The sequence below is a fragment of the Cervus canadensis genome, chromosome 8, assembly GCF_019320065.1.
Source record: "Cervus canadensis isolate Bull #8, Minnesota chromosome 8, ASM1932006v1, whole genome shotgun sequence".
NCBI lineage: Eukaryota > Metazoa > Chordata > Mammalia > Artiodactyla > Cervidae > Cervus > Cervus canadensis.
The window spans coordinates 68,936,861-68,958,128 of record NC_057393.1 but is presented as its reverse complement, the minus strand read 5'-3'; the positions used below and the strand labels follow the sequence as shown (position 1 = coordinate 68,958,128).

The following is a 21,268-nucleotide window of genomic DNA, read 5'->3' as shown; positions in this document are numbered from 1 at the left end:
CTCCCACATTGCAGGCAGATTCTTTACCATCAGCCACCAGGAAAGTTACCCAGAGGGATGTAGAAAATGCTCAGGATATAGAAAGGAGAAACTTGAGATGCTATTTAGCATATCCATTTTGTCCACTGCATTTGTATATTTACTCTTAGTTAATAAACCATTTGTTTGATTATACCTATAATATATATGAAGACATAATTTTTATTCATTATATAAAAACTAAGGAATTTGTAAGCCCTCCTCTTTGAATCTGCCTATATATTGAAATATCTTAGCTCTTGAGGACAGGGACTCTGCTTTATTAACTTTTTTATTCTCGCATCTTAACAGAGATCATGGAACACAGTGGAAGTTTGATAGATCTGTTATCAAAACTACATAAATGACATACACACGTGCTTTGCTCATCACTGTATCCCTGTGACTTAATACCTTATTCACAGTAGAAACTTAGTGAATGTTTGTTAGATAAACATGATGTGGAAATCTGGCTGCTAAAATCTAACACAAAAACTTTTCCTTAGTCCCTTGAATTCAGGTAAATCCAGATTAGAGTAAGCATAATTCTGGAAGATATTTTACTGACTACTAAAAAATAGCTCAGTTATACAGAGACGGGTTGGGGAGGAGAAGAGAGAGAAGTTGTAACAAACAAATGAGACTTGGAGGAGAAAATAGCTCCTCTGAGGGGAGCCACATGCTCTGCTACTCAAGGCAGCCACATGAGGAAGCAGCCTAAAATTAGCAGGATGGGCAAGCCCACGGAGGGAAAGCCACAGCAGATTTCCCTGCACTCAACAAGTGAGGTGAAGGACCAGGAGCCCCGGTGGAACCCTCCTTAGCGTGTGGCGATCCACTACAGTTTGTGCCAGGTAAGGCACTTCTTCAGAACTCACCTTGGGAGGTAAAGCAAGTGATTTCTTAAGGGAATGTGCAGAAATGGAATGATATAATACTGCCTAGTAAAGAGGTAACTTTCAGGAATCTAATGATTAAAAAAGAGCAATAAACCTATTCTTGTATCCATCCTCCTCCAAGCTATTTATCCGAACCACCCCTTTTTACCTTGTTGAATTGGGGCTCTCTGGGGTATGTAGGTGCTGTTTTTTCTCACCTTGTTGCTGTTTTTTTCCCTTACCTCCTTGCTTGTTGGAATAAAGGGAGGAGCCTGTCCTAGGAAATTTGTAAAACCAGGTGGAAGAACAATAAGGAAAGAGTACTTCCAAGTGATATTTAAAGAATGGATGAGAGCAGAGCTAAAAAGGAAAGATCAGAGATACCAAAATAGGACTCGGTGGGCAACCGTGTTCTTTGATCATGGGCAAAGTACAGAGTCATTGAGCTGGTCAAAGACAGAAAACAGAATCCTGGAACAGGCCAAGATTTTCTGTGTTGTTGTTTCACAAAGAACTAGATCAGTGATTTACTTTATGTCACATGTGAGTTATTCCCAATTATGGTATTTATCTATCACTCATCATATTTTCTGTAAGTTCCCATCTTCTGTGCTGGACTTCATTTTTACATTACCAATTATTTTTGAAGTTCAGTTCAGTCAGTTCATTCACTCGCTCAGTCGTGTCCAACTCTTTGCGACCCTGTGAACCACAGCACTCCAGGACTACCTGTGCATCGCCAGCTGCCGGAGGCCACCCAAACCCATGTCCACGGAGTCAGTGATGCCACCCAACCATCTCATCCTCTGTCGTCCCCTTCTCCTGCCCTCTATCTTTCCCACCATCAGGGTCTTTTCCAGTGAGTCAGCTCTTTGCATGAGGTGGCCAAAGTATTGGAGTTTCAGCTTCAACATCAGTCCTTCCAATGAACAACCAGGACTGATTTGCTTTGGGATGGACTGGTTGGATCTCCTGCAGTCCAAGGGACTCTTGCTAATTGTAAAACCCTCCATTCTCTTAAGAGGGTATCTCAGGATTGATCTGAAGGGACAGCAGAAATGCAGAACTTCAAAAATAATTACAGCTATATTGAGATAGAATTCACATACCATACAATTCATCTATTTAAAGTATACAATTCAGTGGTTTTTGTCATATCTACAGACTTCTACAACCACTGCCACAATCAATTGTAGGATACTTTATTTCTTCCCCAACAAAACCCATACTCAACAACTGTCACCTCCTCTTTTCTTCCAACACTCCCCTTACCCACAACCCTAGGCAACAGTATAGTCTTCAAAATAACATTTGTAATATGACCCTGTTTTATTTTTTTTTATTCTGGAGTACAGTATTCCAAAATGTCAATTGGTTATAACTAGGTGGTGGAACTGTGGAAGATTTTTTCTCATATTTTTCTTAGCTGTACTTTAAAAAAAACAACAAAACTTCTAATAAGGGTATACGATATTTATAAAAGGAAAAAAAACAGTTGTAAAAATTGCCCCCAAGGCAAAAAAAAAAAAAAGCTTCAAGGCCATCAGTAGAAGAAAGAAGTGTAATTTGACTATAACCTAACTGATAGTATCTACCTACCTACCTATCTATCAAATATATGTGTGTATATAAATATTTATATGCATATCTCGGAAGATACCCTGGAGGAGGGTATGGCAACCTACTCCAGTATTCTTGCCTGGAGAACCCTATCTGTACTGTTTCTGCAGATTTGCCTATTCTGGATATTTCATATAAATAGGATCAGGCATAGTGGTCTTTTGTGAGCTATTTTTGGGGGCAGCTGGGGAGCTCAGTGTGTAGCAAGAGAGAAAAGAACCTCTTCTGTTTTAGTTCTGTAATGATACCCTAAACGAATGTACTTCACTGCATCAGGCCATATCCAAGATTATTATTAAATAAATATTGTCATTATTGAAAAGAATTTAATCATATAATAAATGAAAATAAGATGCTAGGTATCTAGAACAGTGACTGACAGATATTAGATTCTTGGTAAACAATCATATTTTTTCCTCTATCCTACTCCCAGTGTTAAACATTTACTCATATTATAAAACACAAAGAGCAGATTTGAAGAAAATCTTAACTTAGCAGGCTGCTTTGAACACACTAGTTACTCAATAAATACCTTTTAAAATAGGAAAGGCAGGTATAGTCAAGGATGTGTGCATTTTACAGTTGTGATATTATTTCATAAAGGCTATGGAAAATAGCTTTATTTGCTGGACTAGGAGGCACCAATTATAATTGCTGGACCAATTATAATTTCAAGTCTGAGCTGATATTAACTGCAATCTTAAATAACTGACTTACTTTCTCTGGTCCTCAATTTATCTACAACTCCAGCCCAAGAAAGATAGGCTGGATCATAGCTAAAATGCCGTCCCCATCATTCATATTGTGGAAATATCTTATGGCAGGGTCTCCAAGACACACCTACCTTTTGTATATTTCAAACTAAAGGTCACACATTGGATTATAGGACTCCTTCTTAGGGAGGTTCAGTTGGTTGACTGTCATTAGATCTTGCTGCTTGTAATTACCTTGATGAAATCACCAGGTTCCATTGTCTGGTCCTCAGGTATCCCAGGTCAGAAACTTAATTTGTTTTTCAGAAATTCTTATAGTGATCCAGTCCTTTTGCAAGGTTATCTACATTAAACAAACTCCCAAGTAATGCAGCATCCAAAATTCCAATTTGTTAATTTACAGTGAGAAAGATGGCTTGAGAGCAAATTAAATGTCATATTTCCCTATCAACTTATTATTTAAAAGAAGTCTGTTAAAAAAAAAAAAAAACTCAATTGAAATTAGAATGCTGTGGCATCCAGAATTCCAATTTGTTAATTTATAATGAGAAAGATGACTTCAGAGCAAACTAAATGTCACATTCTCCTATCAACTTATTATTTTAAAGAAGTCTATTTTAAAAACTCAATTGAAATTAGAATGCTGTTGCATGAGAATGCTGTTGCACCAAGATAAGCAATTGGTCATGGCTCCTGGCAGTATTGTTCTGAGTTGCCAACACCACCATCAGGAGCAGAGAAGACTCTCTTGGATGAATATTGCTGATTCTTTCCTCTTTGACTTCCCTTTCCTACTTGTCATTCCAATTATCTCTTCAGATATAGATATGTGCTAGTCCTTTCAGCTGTGTCCAACTCTCTGGGATCCTATGGACTGTAGCCCACCAGGCTCCTCTGTCCATGGGGTTCTCCAGGCAAGAATACTGGAGTAGGTTGCCATACCCTCCTCCAGGGTATCTTCCGAGATATGCATATAAATATTTATATACACACATATATTTGATAGATAGGTAGGTAGGTAGATACTATCAGTTAGGTTATAGTCAAATTACACTTCTTTCTTCTACTGATGGCCTTGAAGCTTTTTTTTTTTTTGCCTTGGGGGCAATTTTTACAACTGTTTTTTTTCCTTTTATAAATATCGTATACCCTTATTAGAAGTTTTGTTGTTTTTTTTAAAGTACAGCTAAGAAAAATATGAGAAAAAATCTTCCACAGTTCCATCACCTAGTTATAACCAATTGACATTTTGGAATACTGTACTCCAGAATAAAAAAAAATAAAACAGGGTCATATTACAAATGTTATTTTGAAGACTATTTTGGGTTTTTTTAAATCTTGTACAAACTTTATTGCTCTTTAAAAATGAGTAACTTCAAAGTTTAAAGAGGTATATACAAGTACGGGCTTCAAAGTCTCAGAACTGAACCAATTCTCTCTCATTGAACTAATTTTTCTTAAAACTAGTTAAAATTTTATTCTTTAATTAAAAACTTCAGAGGAAAAAAAGTCACAGTAGCACTTAGAAACCAGTGCTTTCATCTTTGCTAGGGTTCACTGTATTTGCTTTTATTTATTTATTTATTTTTTTGTATTTGCTTTTAAGTATTACTTTTGTTGTTTAGTCACTAAGGCGCATATAACTCTTTGCAACCCCATGGACTACAGCACGCCAGGCTTCCTGTCCTTCACTATCTTCCACAGTTGGCTCAAACTCATGACCATTAAGTCGGTGATGCCACCCAATCATCTCATCCTCTGTTGCCCCCTTCTCCTCCTGCCCTCAATCTTTCCCAGCATCTGGGTCTTTTTCAGTAAGTCGGCTCTTCGCATCAGGTGGCCAAAGTATTGGAGTTTCAGCTTCAGCATCAGTCCTTCCAGTGAATGTTCAGTATTATAAAATGGCTTAAACCTCTTTACAAAACTATGCTATAGATATATAGCCAGCAGTATTTTATCACAAATAAAATTTCCCTTGTGATATGTAAATTATGCTGCCCTAAAATAATCTTACCAAGTCCTGTTCATTAGAATTTACAAAGAAAACAAATGAAAAAAAAAAAAAATAGGTGGTTGTAACTGTGTAAAGATGTAAGACATGAGACATGAAACACAGTATATGCGAACAACTCTTTCTTGCCATAGTGTGCAGAAGTATCTTGGGCACTGTCATGGTTGGAGAACCAACCATAAGTCAGATTGCAGAATGGAGGCCCCCGCCTCGCTTCAGACACACCAGCCATTTCACAACTCTACAAACTCAGAGTACCTAGAACAAGCTTAACATAGACCCTCAAGGCAGAAACCTTCTCAAATCTTACTTCCAAGACTAATCAGAAATGAACAACTTAAGGAATTTCCCCCCAAGCTTCCTTTAAGAACAAAAAACAAGTTTGAATGTTCATAATAGGTGTCCCTATTAAATAGTTGCCCTACTGAACTGTCAAATAGTCAACCTCATAGGGACAGGAAGTAGAATGGTGGTTGCCAGGGTCTGGAGGTAAAGCGGGATGGGGAGTTATTATTTAATTAGTGCAAAGTTTCAGTTTTGCAAAATGAAAAAAAGTTCTGGAGATGGAAGGTGGTGATGGTTGCACAACATGAATGAACTTAATACTACAGAACTGTATGGTCATTACAATTAAAAATAAACAATTTTTTTTTAAAAAGAATAGGTACCTGGAGATCAAAGTTCAAAATAAATTTTTGATTAAGACCTTTTCTCACAGTGTCAACATAGAATAGAATTATGCTAAGACATGTCATTTATTGGTATGAAGTTGATCCACAGATGGATAAAAGATGATATATACAAATCAACTAATATTTCTAATAATTCTTAAATCATATTATCCTATGTATGTGGACACAATTCACTAAAACTTAAATACAATAAATAGTGATCTTTGCAAATAAAAACTCTTAATACTCAGGTTGTTCTTTGGTTCTATTTTTAGTATTGAGATGCTATGTAACTCTAGCTAGTTAATTATTCTTTATGTCAGCTTCCTCACATATAAAATGTGAGTATTAAAGCAGATCTACTGACAGGACTCTGATGAGAAATAGCTAATAAAAAATAATAAAACACTTTTCAAATGTAGTGTTAGTACAAAAGATCATTTAAATAAAAGTATTAAAAACATCATTGCTCTTTGTATTTGACATATACCCCAGTTCATCATCATTATCATTAGCAGCATTTACTTAGTAGATCTAAATCTTCTTTATTTTATTCCATGTGGTGTTTATACACATTCAACATTAGTCTATTAGACAATTCAGGATCATGGGAATACTAAAATGTCCCTCACTTCCCTAGATTTCTCCTCTCTAAATCACTTGACCTTAACAATAGTTTTGTCAACTTAAAGTTTTATACTAATCTTATGCTAATATCCTTTCCTAGAGCAGATGAAAAAGAAAATATTTACAAATAAACTCAATTATTTCCTGTCATAAAACACATACCGCAGAGTGGATATACCCATCTGATATTTGTCACCACTCTACTTATTTGGCTAAAGAAGGCTTGTTTGATACCTGGGTTGTCAGATCAAATTATAATTTAAACCCTTTAGCTATGTTTAGCCCCTTGGCAGTAGCTGAGTTGAGAATTTAGAATTCAGAAGCAGATGGCTCAGGAGCACAGTGAATACATATGAAGCATTTACCTCCATGTCATTGGTTTAAACCCGAACTTGGTTGATCACTATTGGTGTCCTATACAAGATGTAAGTGATCTGATTTGAATCTCTAATGAATAACACCCATGTTAAAAAACACTCATCACTCTTGGCACTAATTGGCATTCTTGTTGTCAGCGTCAGGACAGAAGCCAAGGACTGAATCAGTCTGGAAACCTGAACTGCGGCTGTGTCTGAGTCATCAGTCTAGGTGGCCCATTCAGCCTTTGGCCTTTCCTTAGAGTTTACAGCTCAGCGCAATTGTGTATACTTCACTCCCTGTGACTTCACAAGCCAGATTAAAAGGTGTTTACTTAAAATACATCTTTTTATGATAAGAATGGTAATAACGATAGCTGACATTTATTGACCACTTGCTAGGAGCCAGGTATTCTTCCAAGAGTATTTACTTAACTCTCACAGTAATCCCATGAGATCGGTACTGTTATTTCCCTCATTTTTAGAGATAAGGAAACTGAGGCACAAGAACTTGAATAACTTGCCTAAGTCTTCTCAGATAATAAGTGGAGGCAGAATCTAGCTCTAAATATAATCTCTCTGCCTAATTATAGCATTTATTTGACATCTTTTAACATCTTACAATACCACTGATACAAAGTTTAAACATTCTATGTTCAAATCAAACAGGGCACGTATCAATGTCTCAATTTAAAAACTGCTCACTTTTCTGTACTAGTTATTTTTATTCTTTGTTTCTGAAAAGAGGCAATGGATTGCTCTTAAATTTGATTCACATGCATCCTTATTCTGATTTTAAGATACTTGAAGACCTTGTTAAGATACCTGAAGACCTTGATTTGGATTTCCCTGGTGGTCCAGTGGTTAAGATTCCTCACTTCCAATGCAGGGGGCACGGCCTGGATCCCTGGTTGGGGAATTAATATATCCCACATGTGGTGAGGTATAGCCAAGAAAAAAATAAAAAGGACCTTGATTTTACAATGGACAAATATTCACCTATTTTCTGTTGTTGTCATTTGAGCGAAACATTACCTGAATTTGGAAACATCCTCTGACCTTAACATTTCTAAATTAATAGAGAAGAGAGAACTAAGTCAAATAAAAGCTTATCTACTATTCCATTCCAATATAAACATAGTGAATGATCACCAAATAGGCAATCCAGCTGCCTTTTTTTGTTAACATAGTAATTGAGTTTCTTCTACCTACTCTTCATGCAAAATTAAAATGCAGATAAGAATTTTTTTGAAAATCTGAGTCTCCATTTTATGAGACTTTGCATAGTAGCTAGGAAGGAACATTTTAGTATACTGAGATAAATGAACTTTAAAATAAAGTTCATGAGCAATTTGATTATTTTAATGAATAAAAGAAATTAATCTGGTTCTCACAGAAAGTTTTAAGATAATAAAATATTGTTTGTCATAATCACCAGCTAGAAATAGAAAAATAGAAAAGAATCACTTTTTATGTTTTGTTCAGTCACCATCCGTACTCAGTCATTAAAAGCATGTTCAAAGGCTCATTTAACACATATTTATTGCTCCCAGTTTTGCTAAAAGATAAACTTTGGGGTATTTCCCCCCCCAAAAGCTCTTGTTAGACTGAATTAATAATGTAAACTTAGTGATCTGGGTTTTACTGCAGATTTACATTTACATGCCCATTCTAGTGTTTCATTTTCCAGATTCTAGTGTTTCATTTTCCAATAAACAAAATAATCATAATAAAGACGAAATTCAAGAAAAGTGGTGTTGTTTTATGTAGTTATTAGACCATAATAACCAAAGCATGATTGTAAATAGCTTCAAAAAGATAAAATGGTAAGTAAACGTCTCCTTAAGATGCAGTCTCTTGTGCCTTATTTCACTATGTGTAGTAATTTGCAGATAGAGATGCACCATGAGAATCGTTTATTTGTGGTTGCTTTGATTTCTTTTCTTTCTGTAAAAGTTTTGGTTGGACTGGGTCTTTGCTGCTACGTGTGGGCTTTCTCTAGACGTGGAGAGTAGGGGTTTCTCATTGTGGGGGCTCATCTTGCTGCAGGGCACAGGCTCTAGGCACTCAGGCTCAGTAGTTGTGGCTCACGGGCATGTGGGATCTTCCCAGACCGGGGATCAAAACCAAGTTGTCTGCATTGGCAGGTGGATTCTTATCCACTGTACCATCAGGGAAGTGCTCAATTCATTTCTCCTACCAGGGTGGCACTAGTGGTAAAGAACCTGCCTGCCAATGCAGGAGACTTAAGAGACACCAGTTCGATCCCTAGTTGGGGAAGATACCCTGGAGAAGGAAATGGCAACCCACTCCAGTATCCTTGCCTGGAGAATCCCATGGACAGAGGAGCCTGGCAGGCTGCAGTCCATAGGGTCACAAAGAGTTAGACGTGACTGAAGTGACTTAGCACACACAGACTTGGGTGTGAATCACAGCTCTGAGTGGCCCTGAGCAAATTTTTACTCTGATCTTCGGTTTCCTCCTCTATAAAAAGATGATGATATAGAACACCTTGGACAATCTCAAAGTATACCTCCTGAGACTTTTTCAGATCCTTGAATTTGCAAAACCCACAGTAGCAATTTTTTCAGTTTCATTCTCCATAAAATGGAGATAATGATTCATACTTCCTGGGTTCTTGCATTAAATTATGTGTTAAATATGAATGATAAAGCTTGGTTGGTGTGGTCACTGGGCTGGGTCAGCTAGGATTACTCAGAGAGCTGAGTAATTCATTCTGGTTTATCTGCATTTTAATAAGTCTAATTTTGCAGTCAGTCACAAATAGTTGAATCTTGATCTATGTTAGAGAATAAATGTGTGTTTTAAATGTACTGTACTCTTTATTTCACAGGCAACTCAGTCTGTGACTTGAGCTGGAATCTCAAAAACCAGGGCATAAGAACAGACAAAATTGCCTCTTAGCTATGAGTAGTAGGGTTTTAAAGTTCAAAACAAAAAGAAGTCTATAGAAGCAGAAAAGAGTTTGATTCTAAAGGATTGGACAGAAAAGACCTGATGTAAAACAAAGGTTGTTCCAAGGTGGACAGGAAAAATAGTGGTAAGCCTGTTCTGCCTACCAGGCTTCTCAGTCCATGGGATTTTCCAGGAAAGAGTACTGGAGTGGGTTGCCATTTCCTTCTCCAGGGGATCTTCCTGACCCAGGGATCGAACCTGGGTCTCCCGCATTGTAGGCAGACGCTTTACCCTCTGAGCCACCAGGGAAGCCCAAGCCAACTTAGGAGGATGCAAAAGTATGACAGTGCCTCTTAAGGTGCACCTATAGAAGAACTCTAGGACAAGGTGGGTGCTGTCAACAGCCCCAATCCTTTTCCAAAAGCAAAAGTCCCCCATGTCAGTTAGCTCAGGAATTGTGAGCATCCACTAAGCCAAATCACATATACTTCCTTACTCAATGACTGGTACACAAAGAGCATCCAAACAGTTTTAGCTCCTTTTCTCATTTGAATCGATGCTTAATAATATTTCTGTGTTAAACTAACATTATAATTGTTAATGACAACCAAATCAGCTGATGTTGCTGACAGTTTGGTTATTCAATCTTTCCTGGCACACAATAAGCATTCATTAAATATTTATTGAATTGTGTGAATAATTTCAACAATTAATACATTATTTTTATAGCATGCTATAGACAAATATTTTTTAAGTCACTATTTTGTGCCATGCCTTGAGATTGAAACTGTGTGGCCTACATAAAAATTTTTATGGCTTCAATTCTCAAGGAGCTGGTCTAGTTAAATAGATAAAGCATAAATGCATAAATGAAAACTCAGTTTAATTCAGCAATATAAGAAATGTTACAATCACTAGTTGTTTAATTACCTAATATTTGGAAGGAAAGATAAGAAAGAAGGAAAGATAAAGCAAGGAAATATTGCTGAAATTTTTGGAGACAAGGATTTGTGTAGAAGAGTAGCAGACCAGACCAGAAAGACTAATATTTTACAGGATCAAGATGATCACATTTCTGATTATACTAATATTTTCTTATTCCTAGTTGAAATTTGCAGAATACTGTCTGGCCAGTGGGCTGACTACAAAAAGATTTATCCCCAGCTCAGTTTACTCTGTGGTAAATTTTTGTGTTTAATTCCCCTTTGACATTACCTATTTGCTTATTCCTTTTATTGACATTATCACCCACATTTTTTTTTTTTTTTACTGCACCATGTGGCTTGCAGGATCTTAGTTACTTGACCAGGGATCAAATCCAGGCCCATAGCAACGAAAGTGCCAAGTCCAAACCACTGGATCACCAGGGAATTGCCTCACCCATATTTTTAATTAAAGTTTATTGTCTAGGTTAGAAGATGAAAGAAGAGGATCTCAAGGATATTAATTGGAGACCTTTGATTAGACTAGGTTTTAACTAATCCATTCTCAGTTTGGAATGAAAAACAATTGGGTGAAGAGGCAAAATAAAAAAGGTTTTCCAGGTTTTCCTCTGTTAAAGTACACTGCCTTTATTTGATAGGAAGTTTGTTAACGCAAGACACACCAAATGGGTAGGTCCATTTATGCAAATAAAAATGTGAACTTGATTAGCGGTATAAAATACAAATTCATTTTGATAGACTTCATGTAATAAGATAACTTCTCAGAAATGTATATTAGTCCTTGCTATTTTAGTCAACCAATTTTATTGAGTCGTCTTTGTGAAAACAGTCCAAGTCTTAGTCATATGCTATTTTTCTGTTCTCTTCTAGATTCTGTTAAATAAACACCAAGTCCCTAAAATTAAAGTGATAACTTCAATAATCCTTTGTCCATCAATACATATGAAAATAATAGTGAGTTTCCTTCTTCGGATGATTTCTGATTTTTTAACTAGCCTGTATAATCACTCTTCATGAGAAGGCAGTGGAGGCCAATGAAAAAAGAATACGTTTAAAGCTAAGAGGCCTACGTCTGAGTTCACCAGCCATTGCAGCTCAGCGGTTGGGTAACTTTGGGAAAGCTAAACTTCTTTAAATATTAGCTTCCTCCTTGTGGGCTTCCCTGCTGGCTCAGACAGTAAAGAATCTGCCTGCAGTGTGGGAGGATTAGATCCCTGGATGGGGAAGGTCCCCTGGAGAAGGGAACGGCTACACATTCCGGTACTCCTGCCTGGAGAACTCCATGGACAGAGGAGCCTGGCGGACTATAGTCCATGGGGTCACAAAGAGTCCGACACGGCTGAGCTTGACTAACAACACACTTCCTTCTTATAACATGCAAATGACAATACCTTTTCAGGGTTGCTGTGAATGTTGAATAAGAGATAAAGGCTGCTCCTGTCAGAGTACACTAGGATGAAAAGTTCATTCCCATTTCCTTTCCTTCAGGTAACTAGTGTTAGTGCAATTATTCGGGTCATGAATAAGAACAGTGAACTCTAGTTTCAGCTTTCTGAGATGTCCAAACTGCCCAAAAATAGAATCTGAGTGGAACCCCCCAGAGCCTAGCACACTGGCATTTAAGATATTCTGTGATACTGTTATGAAGAGAAAATATTTCAACTGTTATTTTTCTACCCTTAATTTGCAAAAAAATTACTGACCCATGTTGATGTGCTAAGAAATAACACAAAGCATTTAAACTTACTTTCAAAAGAACAAAGCTTTTAAATTGTCTGAGCAAAATGATTTTCATAAATAGAAAAAAAAAATAGGTCTTTCAAAGCATTGAGACTGACTTCCAATGTCCTATCTTTCAGCATTAATGCCTCATGTTTTGGTCTATATATCAATTCATGTTCTCAGCTAAAATATTGCAGATAGAATGTTTTTGAAAGCATTTGCTTTTTTTCTTTCTGTTTTTTCTCTTTTTACTTGTTTGTTTAGTCATACAAAAGAATCTCAGCATTGGCGTCTGTCAGAAAAATTATAAACAAAATTCTACGTGTTTCCTTAAAATACTTACTTAAAGGAAGAGTAGGTTTTATGCTTATTTTTACCCTTTAAAATTTTTTTTGCAAGTACCACAGAAATGTGAACTTTTAATATGTGCAGGAGTTAAAGAACAGAGACAGTTAGTCTTAGGTTTAATCCTGGCTCAGTCACTCACCCATTGTGTGACCCTAAGCAAGTTTTAACTTCTTTCTAAGCCCCAGGTTCTTAAATATAAAATGAGAATTCTAACAGTACCTACTTCATAGATTGTTGAAGGAATATGTAAAATAAAGCACAATATCCAAAAGCAACTATACTCCAGTAAAAAATAATATTTAAAAAGCACAATGTCCATAAAGAGCCTAGCATAGTGCCTAGCAAGCAGCTAAGGAATGTCAACTTATTTCTACTGAAATGATAAGCTTCTGTGTGCATTGATACAAGCATTACATCAATGTGGGGAGCAGTAGGAATCTATTGTAGACCTCAGGATTACATGCCTGATACTAATTGTCTTGGATTTCTTCAATAACTTACTGTGAATCATAGATGCTCTTTTTAAAATTAAAAAACTCTAGGAACAGATTTTCTTCATGGAAATACTTCCTTAAAAGTGTAAATGTTGATATGTTCTCCATATCAAAACCACAAGTAAAGGAAGACTTACTGTGCTTTCATGGAAACCATACAGTAAGGCTTTAACCTACCCCCAAATTGGGCACACATTTAAGTATTACAATAATTGATTATTTTCCCATATTTACTTTAATTAAACTATCAACTATACTTTCAGTTTTCTATCAAGTAAAGGTGTTTACACATGTCACATGCATCCTGCGCATGGCTATTTTGTGCATTCCTTACATTTTATTCTTTAAAGTGTTATCATTATTATCCTATTCATCTAAGAAGAAATCAAGAAAGTCTTATTTCCTTAGTCATCTTAGTCATTATCCACCCCCACCCTCAATCCAGGCTAAGAACACCATGCAGACTGAGTTATTAAAGTCGATCTGAAAGAGCAATCTGTTCTAAATGACTGTCCCTGGATCTGCCACGGAACCCTGTAAATACTCTTCATTACTCTGGCAGGGCAATATCACATTTCCTTCATGCTACTTTTGTGGCTGACTCAAGTTAGGCAGTGAGATTTGGGCTTTGGCTGATCCTGGTTGATTGATATAGGAATGGTCCTTCTCCTGGGACAGGTAATCAAATTTACTTTTCAGGATAATAAGTATTCTGTTTATAGTTTTTAAAAATGCTTTAGTTTGTAAAACTAAAAAGGTTTTGAACTTATAGCTTTTTAATTTATTTTTTTAGTTTTAGTTTTAAGCAAATGTTTTCAGTACCGTTGAGACGAAAAAGACATTTCTTAGGATTTAACTGTAGTTCTCAATTACATTGTATCATGTTTGTATAAGGCCCTCTATAATCTACCATACATACATTGTTTTGGATGGTCAAGAACTTGTCTCTATTGTGTTTTTCTCATTAGCAAAGATTAGAAAATAATATATGTCTCTGTTCTTTAAAAATTAGATATAGAGGATTGTTGTCTTTTCATCTGATACATACTTCAATATAAATCTATGAACTTTAAGCAAAACTCATTGAAAATTTGAAGTATGTGAGAAATTTCTTTTAAAGGATAAAAATCTATAGCAATTTGGAAAAATAGCAAACACAAAAATTTTATATGAATCTGCTAGCACAGATTCTTACACACTTATTCTCCAAGTGAAGACTTCCTCTATCATAAATCTTCCAAATTCTTTGATATTCCTGTGGATCACCCCAGTGTGAGTAAATTGTTTCTATAACTGAGTGACTGAATTCAGAAAACAGCTGAAGGCAAGCACAAGATCATGTTCAAACCACAATAAACACATGTGTTAGATGGGCCACTCAACTTTGTGGGGAAGGGTTAAGACATGTAACCTTGTGTTTACCTGATGCTTATGAATTTCGTTTTTAACTATGTTGGATTTAGATTTTTTTTAAGCTTTAAGAATTATTCTTTGTACCAATAAACTCTGTTAAAATCTCAACTACTAGGTTTGTGGTGTAATGTAAGATGATATGCAAGTTATATTACTTGGGAGCAGAAACCAATTTTTAAAAACTAGAATACAAGGTTCATGTATTGTATGCAAGGTGTAATATAAAGTATTTATATGCATCTTTTCCCCCCAAAGAGCTCAAAACAATTTTACACTATCTATATTTGAAAATGTTACAGTGAAAATGAGAAGAGAAATATTACTGCTATTCAGAAATTTTTTGTCTTTCTTTTGTAACTTTTTTTAAAAATGGATTTTAATTCTTCCTATTGATTCCTAATTCTACTGCCCAACCAACTCTATTTTATCTTTCAGTATGGGTCTCCTCCCACCTCAGTGTTCCATATACCTGGGTAAAAGGTAGGATATCAGGTTTATAATGGAAGAGTTTTCAAGGAAGTAAAAATGTATTCACTTACAGTGTGTGTGAACATTTCCGTTTGGAAGATCAAACTGTAGCACATCTATGTGCTAAATGAAACAGAGGTTCTATTTTTCCCTGTTCCTACTCAAGATTTAGTAGTCCTTATACTGATTATGCCTCAAGATCTGAATGGGATAAATGGGGAGAAAATCCTCTTTAAATAAAAAGAAATCTTTGGGGCATCTACATAAATAGAAAATGCAGAAACACAATTAAGTAGGTTAATTTCAGAACAGGACTAGGTAAGAAAGCAAACAACCCTGTGTATTGATGATTTAGATTAATGCAGTAATGAAAATAATCTATCCACATAACTCAGCTCTTCTTGTGCCTTCTTCCCTCCTCAGTAACTGTTCTTTTGACCTGGATTATTTTAAAGTTTTCTTCAATACTCTTTTTCATTCCGCCCATGTAATTTCAAAGTTCTTTAACAAAAGGTGTAGTGAAGCTTCTGATTTGATCATAGTAAACAAATTTTAAATCTATTCAATGCATTATAGAGTCTCAAGGTGACTGAAAAAGGTTTAAAAAAAACCCCCAAATCTCTTAGTAAATACCATAAGGTCAAGAATCAGTATATTTTCCATGGACAGAGGAGCCTGGGGGGCTACAGTCCATGGGGTCGCAAAGAGTCGGACACAACTGAGCACTGCTTCATACCCAGTACCTGGTACATAGTGGGCATTAATTAGATAAATATTTGCTGAATGAATGAAGAAAAAGAAATTATGCAAGTAGTTGGTGATTTAAGAAAGCTGGTTTAAACCAATGTATTTTATGCTACCCAAATCTAAGAATGACCCTTTTAAGAAACAGCTAATCGCATTTATCTGAATTTTCAAGACCCAGGCTTCCACTGAGATTGAAATAATGGGGCTAAATTTTTTTTCCAAATTCATATTCTGAACAAGTATGAAATCATATCAAAGAGCCTATGCTTGACAAAGTGGGTTTTTCAGCAGATGTTGGTTTGGTTAAGGATTCTTTTTCTTGTTCAGTAATGCTTGTGAAAGAAGAAATCTGGCATAGACCTTTTCAAAATAATATACAAAAAAATTATTCCAGGATAGTAATAAATGAACAGAAGTTGCAATATATTACATTATACAGTAATTTAGACTTTTAAACAGTACCTGATTATTTTTTTTCTGAAAAACTTTGTTCAAACTAATTTGTTACCAGGTTTATTCTCAGACTGATGGCTTTTTCCTCTCCATTTTTTCTGTGATCTTTAGTTACCAACTTTTAATGTTCGTTATAGTCTCTGCTTTTGCTAAGCTTTTGGACAAACCAAAAAAAACCCTCTCAGCTTTAAAATGTTAGACCTCCCCTTCATGCTGGCTTTTCACAGCCAAATTTCCTGAAATGGATCAGTGATTAAATGAGAGTAAATTCCCCATGAGTTAAGATTAATTCTCTTAAAAATTAAGAATTTTGAAATATTTCAAAAATAATGCCATTTTCTTTGAATGTGCTATCCTGAATCCAGTATTAATTCTAAACACAAATCAATAAACAACTTGGGCCTCTAGCTGTAAGTGAAACTCTAAGGTGGGAAAACCGATTGACCCCCGCTGCCCATAGGTGCTGTCCTGCTGTGGAATGCCTTTGCTCAGTGTTCTCCCATCCAATCAGGTGGAATGTTTCACAGGCACATGGTTCATACAGCTCAAAATAACTTGGGACCTGTGAGCTGACAAATGCTCTGGCTCCGGTGGTGACAGGTTGTCCAGCTTCTAACAGCCATCTTCACTGAAACTAAGGTTAACTCCTCACTCTCTATGGACGGCTACTCTCTATTTCCAAGGGCGTGAAGAATTTTCTTGTTCTCCTGGGCTTTCATCTATACGTTCTCCTTGGATAATTATCATCACAGTGGAGTGCCTGGGTTGGACATCCTCATCTGGGTCAACTAAAAAAAGAAAGGTAATATCCAGATTTAAGTTCTCGAGTGTGTTTTGATAACAAGAAACTGACAATGGGAAAGGGGGTATTTCAGAGACCTAATTTCTGTTGTGCCGAACGAAACCGAGGCTGACTTCCTAATTATGTATGACGGGACACAAAATTACATGAAAAATAAAGTTTTCTACATGGTCAGATTTTACAGGGGATTGATGAGACCCTCAGAGATCACAGCCTTCGGGTCCTAAAGGAAAATATCTCAACAGAGGAAGTCGTGACATGTTGTGTGTATCATTGGCATTTTCCATACATTCTTTTATTAAAATAATGGTGTTTGTGTGGAGAATATGTGTGCAATGCCTATTTCCTTTTTAAAGGAAATCAAACCTAAAATAATATGACTCCATGGTTAAAGACTTTCATTTAACATTTTTTTATCATGTAAAAGGATATGCTTGCTATATTTAGCGCTGGGAGATCTGCTCCCTGGATTAATGTACACAACAGCTGCAGAAAGTCTTGCTCAAAGGACATTGCTCTTTCTTTCTCTCCTTTCTCTCTCTCTCTCTCTCTCCCTCCCTCCCTTTTCAGCTGCAGCAGAAAGACTGACTTGACAGTCAGTCGCAAGTGTTTGGCCTGGTACATTGCACTATTAGCAGTAATTAGATGCACAACTTGAATTATTTTTTAATAATCATTTAAGCAAAGAAAAAGAGAACATGAGTAAATCCGTATTTCCATTTCCCAAAAGTGAACATGACAGTAAGAGTGCTAAGAAATTTTCCTATCTTATCAACAGATTTTTTTTCTTTTTCCTCATACTTGTTAAAGATACTAGCATCAATCAGTTTGATAGAAATAAAACAGATAACCAGTTTCCTTTCTCAAAAAATTATTATTCAACTATTTTCATGCTGGTAATGATAAAATGAACTCTACAAGGTTCAAACTAAAAATTTGTTATAACTTTTTAGCTTCTCCTTAATAATAACTCTTAACTTCACATAAAATACATATAATCCTTTTCTACAAAGCTAGAATATCTAAACTTATAGCTACAATAAACATGTTTTTAAACAAAAATTTATATAAGCTATCTGATACACAATTTGACAATATGCAAATGATTTCAAATCAAGACCATCTCATGAAATCTAAAATATATGCACACTAACTTTGTCAGGAGACAAAATTATAAACATTACAGAATCTTATAATAATGGACTATGAAACAAACAGTTGGACATTATCCAAATTCTGGAGGTTTGTCTCTATTCCCACTTATAGAATATGGCTAATGCTATTGGAACTTGAGACAATGTATCAAAGCCCTAGTGTTCTATATGTCTATAATTTTGAATAAGACTCTATTCCAGACTCTAATACATCTATTGTATAACAGAATACACTTTTCAGCTCAAGGTGCTTACAAAGGCACATATTCAGTGGAACAGACTCAGAACCACAATTTATGGACACAAGAAATTGAATGAGTTTGTATCCTGACTAGGTTTTGGAATTTATAGAGATGAATTTTCAAATTTACTTTTGAAGAAATGAGACTGCAGGTAAATTGGGTTTCACTGTGAAAGATCTTTAATGGACTAAAGTTAATATATGAAAAGGTGACAGCTAGATTTTTTTAACAGTTAACTCATATACACAATAGGAGTAATGAACCCAGCTCATTAACCTGAAAATATAAGATGAATGAGACTGCCAACCCCAGAATAATTAGTTTCCTTCATCGACATTGAGATTTGACAAAGGCATTGCTTATTGCATGGTGTTATTGCCTATAACAAGACAAAAAAATGAAAAGATTTTTTTAACTTTTTCCCTCTCTTAAGAAATACAGAAGGCTTTATCAGAGATATTTTCTTAAATTTCTATGGTGCTTTACAGCTGACAAAGAACTTTAGAACTGCTATAGCACTGTGCTTTTGCTTAAAGCGAACAACCCAGATACCGACAAAATGGTCTGTTAATTTAGGAACATATGTTTAGTAGCTTCATTTTTGGTCAGCACAAAAGTTGGTGTGACTATTTACCTGCAATTATTAAAGAGCTCTTAGAGCTCATGTATAATTAGAGTCACCTTGACAAGCTCTGTACAGACTTTGTGTGTTACATAGACCTCCACTTGGAGTCACAGGGCACCCCATGGTCTGGGATGGGCCCAGCAGAGCCTTCCCACCAAGGGCTTGAATTCCAACTAGATCTTGAGGTCACAAACCTATTTGGAGTACTTGTTCCTTTCCCAATCAAGCAAATATGTCAATTAAGGAAGTTATTGCTTTTCAAATCCTTAACTGCCTAAGGGAAATTGACACAAGTATTAGCAGACTGAAGAAGGTTGAAAATGTTTAAATTTTTTTCTTATTTTTCTTACTTAAAATGAATCTTTGAGTTAATGAGGATTGACAAAAGTTTTCTTATTTGGGACTTCCTGTATAAGAACTAAGTTCATCATGAATGGTGAATTGACAGTGAAATAAAACTTCATTTTTGTGAAGGGTTTGGTAGTCACCCTAGAATCCTGAAGCCTTCATACCTGGCTTCCATTAACCTTTTCATGGGTCATAGAATTTACTTCTACACTACTTTTTTTCAGTATTTCAGATTAAATACTAACTTTGGGCTCTGGTTTCAGTATCCTTTATACTAGTGCAAAGGATTACCTTAATTTTGTATAGTGTTCTACATGTCTGAAGTTCTTTCACAGAGAATTCCCTGGTAGTCCAGTGGTTAAGACTTCGCCTTCCAGCACAGCAAGTTGTGGGTTCAGTCCCTGGTTGGGGAGCTCAGATCCCACATGCCTTGTGGCCAAAAAAACCAAAACATAAAGCAGGAGCAATATTGTAACAAAGTCGATACAGACTTTTAAAATAAAAATTAAAAATAACCTTTAAAAAAAATAAAGTTCTTTCACAAAAAAAACCCTATGAAGTAAGCAGGGTAATTCTGTTCATCCTCTGTTTAGAGGTGAGTTACTTAAAGACATCTATCTTTTCCTATTCTAGGCAAAGTTAACTATTACATATTAGGTTGTTTTTGTGTTGATCTAGAGAGTAAAGCGTCTGCCTGCAATGTGGGAGACCTGGGTTCTATCCCTGGGTTGGGAAGATCCCCTGGAGAAGGAAATGGCAACCCACTCCAGTATTCTTGCCTGGAGAATCCCATGGATGGAGGAGCCTGGTAGGCTACAGTCCATGGGGTTGCAAAGAGTAGGACACGACTGAGAGACTTCACTTTCTTTCTTTCTTTCTTTTAGCACCAGATTTGCTTTTTCACTTAATATCTAAGAGTACTTTATAGCCAGAAAACTTCAGTAATCATGTTTGAATCAAAATTACTTCATATAAGGTTTTGCAAATTCTTTGTCAAAGCCCCTCTTTAAACATCCATATTATAACCAAAAGATGAGTTAATAACTCATGATATTTCTAACGATAAGGTCATCTTAGAACCTACAGAAGAATATTGTTGCATTAATAAGAGTTGAGAAATATGTCCAAAGTTATCAGCATTAAGTTTTGTTTTTATAAACCAGACTCTTAAATTTTAAGCAAGTTCTGAGGTGAGATCTCTTTTTCAGGAAAATTCATAGGGGAAAAAAAATAGAGATATTTAGCAAAATAAAGTGAAGAACATTCAGTAAGCATTCTATGTAAATTAATTTACATGATTTACTGAAGTTGGTCTTGATGCCACATTAATTGCCTCATTTCAAACCTACGACCATTTCATCAAAACCACAATCTGTTTCCAAGGATATTTACTGATTCTTATTTTGAAAATGGCGGAATATCTGTTTCAATTTTATAAGCAGCAGAAAGAAGGAAGCAATGTCCAATGTTTAGCACTCTGAACACATCAGTTGAAATGTCTAAGAGAACTTTGACATCTGTCAAATGAAATGTCCAAGAGAACACATCTTAAAACCTGCTTCTGCCTCATCCCAGTAAATAATTCCACCATTCACCTAGTTGTTTAGGCTACAAATACTAGAGTCACTCCTGACTCTGCTCTTTCTCTTGTATTCCACTTTCAATCCATCAGAAGATCACACTAGCTCTATTTTCAAA

At 35.8% G+C, this 21,268-nt stretch overlaps 1 protein-coding gene across 3 annotated transcripts in view; it reads left to right on the top strand.

The window, feature by feature from the left end:
• Positions 1 to 762: 762 nt before the first annotated feature.
• The window catches only part of MYPN (myopalladin), a 99,452-nt gene continuing 78,946 nt past the window's right edge, over positions 763 to 21,268 (top strand). Inside the window, exon 1 of one of the 3 annotated variants that reach the window (XM_043476799.1) lies at positions 763 to 872. The gene's annotated coding sequence lies outside the window, so the exon portion shown is untranslated. Of the gene's footprint in view, positions 873 to 13,871; positions 13,997 to 16,915; positions 17,202 to 21,268 lie in introns of those variants that run through there. The other 2 variants (XM_043476798.1, XM_043476797.1) reach the window with 2 other exon arrangements.